Consider the following 2,327-nt stretch of genomic DNA (forward strand, 5'->3'; position numbering starts at 1 on the left):
TTTCCTGTACAACCGAACAGCACAGAAAGTTAAATCTAATGTTAACAAAATGACTGCAGAAGTTCAAGGCCAGAGATGATCCTCCGTACCTCACTGGATGGAGGATGCATGTCCTCTAACACCAAGTGGACGCTGAGAGGACGGTTCTTGACTGAGACCGGTTTTTTGACACAATCCTGGACAAAACTGCGACATGCCTTCCAGTTGGGGAAAAACACAAAGGCCTAACGGTAAAAAGAAGCAGAAAGAATACTTGCTTTTATTCTCACAATAAAGGTCAAACATATCCATCCATTTTTAGTGGTGTATTCAGGCTGATCTGACTTATTTGTGTTTATTTTGAATGGTTTTATGCTGACAGCTCTGCAGTAGCAGAGATCGCGCCTTGGATGCAGTGACCGTCTCTCTGACATCGGCATCAAGTAACTTTAGATTTTCCAACTCCAACACCTGACGCTTTCAGTGTTACTGATCCTAATCAATAGCCTGGGTGCCATTCCGAACTTAGTCCCGCCCACAACGTTTGAGGTCGGGAAGTTCGGTCTGGCATTGCTCAGTAGTAGCGCGAGTATGCTCGCACAATATCTGGCGGGCCAATCAAATTTTCAGGGCAGGCTTTATATGATGATGGACAGATGATCAACAGTAACGTAATCAACCACGTGACCAAAGCGCGCTTGGGTGACAAAAACAATGGCTGCCGCTGGAGAGTTTAGGTGAGTAGATTCTGCTATTAGGTCTGTTCTAGAAGATATCGACAGCAAATTAATTTTAAAAGAGGAACAGAGAAACGCGATCAAGGCTCATCTTCTTATTCTAGGCGTGCAACTGCACGCTTTGATTTTTGTTGACAACAACTATGCCTCGCTTAACATACGTCACGCACTCCGTTGCTCTTATTGGTTGTAGGTCTATCCAATTGAGTGCAGAGGCATTTTTTTTCCTGGTTCGTTCAAAACACGCCCCATAATCACAGCTCTATGGAGCAGTATCAGACTCATATTCTGTCTAGAATTGAGTAGGACTACGTCAGGCTACCTATTCAATGCTTGTAAACCCAAAATGCGCTGAACCTGATGCTCAACACTCCTCAAGATGCACAGTCCCAGAAGGAGAAAACTCATTGCGGGACTTCTTTAGCCCCCTTGATGCATGTCTACCAGACTACCTAGACCTTGCATGTAAAATGGCTGCCTCCGACACTTAAAATATGCTTAATATGAACAGCATAGCATAAAGCTATGGACATAAACCTGCCCTGCTTTGACAGTCGTGTAATAAAAAGCAAACACTGCATTACTGGCAAGTTTATTTGGCCCATCTGCCTCCTGCTTTTAATGTTTTGAAACATCTTTAAGGTGTCTCTCTGCACTGTGGGAATAATGCTAGCAGAAGTTGCAGCATGTAAAGCAAGGATTGATAAAAGCAACATTTAGTTAGTTCAATCAGTTGGGAGGTTTAATTGGTTTTTAACCAGTACAATAACCTGAGTCCTCATCTAAAAGAGACAAAAAAGGACTTGTCAGCAGAAATTAGTTTGAGACACACATGCAGCATTTTCTTTCACGCCAATTTAGATCAAAGTTTGTGGTATACGACCTCAACAACCATTAGGGTCTGACATGTGTGCATAAAGTGCATTAGTTTTGGATCTGGTCTACAAGAACAGCTCCTTACCCTCCTCTGCAATGGTAGGACCAAGATGTTGTAGTAGAGAGTCTGAAGGTTCTGTATGGGGAAATAAGGCCAAACCAGCTTTGCAATGTCTTCGTGTTTGTAGCATGTTTCTGGTAAACCAGTCAGCATGACAGTGAAGAACTCAGAGCCAGGATGGGGGGTCATCTATGGGACATAAAGGACAGAGAAATCTCAGAAGAAAGGCTTGTTGATAGTTGAATCCATTTCCCCCATAAAGTTAATTCGTCTTTGTCACAGATGGATTTTTTTTGCACAAATACCACATTAACAGATTTATATCTATTATAAAGGAAAAGGGGGCCTCACCAAAATGTCCTCTTCTCCTTTTACTGTCAGAAAATCTGAGAATAGAAACAAAAAACAATCAGATAAAGTCACCAGCAGAGAGCCTGGTATGTCTGCATCTTCTCTTTTCTTACTGGGGATGTTAAACCAAGGACACACGGTTGGAAACACATAGGGCACAGTCGTCATGGTGACCCAAAATGGCGCAGTGGTTCCCTGAGGAATGCCGCTCTTTGCATTTGGTATTTCTACCCCTGTCAAGATCTCCCTGCTGTCCGGTAAAGCTTTCAGTGGCAGTTTTGGTGCTAAAGAAACAAAAACATTGGAGGCATTTGGTTACTTTT

General features: G+C 42.8%; 1 long non-coding RNA gene across 1 annotated transcript; it reads right to left on the reverse strand.

The window, feature by feature from the left end:
• Positions 1-88: 88 nt before the first annotated feature.
• LOC119784396 lies at positions 89-2,111 on the reverse strand. The gene is made up of 3 exons (XR_005280929.1): positions 2,005-2,111; positions 1,678-1,842; positions 89-224 (listed from the first exon to the last, which is right to left on the reverse strand). It is a non-coding gene; the product is annotated as an uncharacterized LOC119784396 (long non-coding RNA).
• Between the last annotated feature and the right edge of the window lie 216 nt (positions 2,112-2,327).

Source organism: Cyprinodon tularosa, unplaced genomic scaffold (assembly GCF_016077235.1).
Source record: "Cyprinodon tularosa strain WSP-4 unplaced genomic scaffold, ASM1607723v1 ctg225, whole genome shotgun sequence".
Lineage (NCBI taxonomy): Eukaryota > Metazoa > Chordata > Actinopteri > Cyprinodontiformes > Cyprinodontidae > Cyprinodon > Cyprinodon tularosa.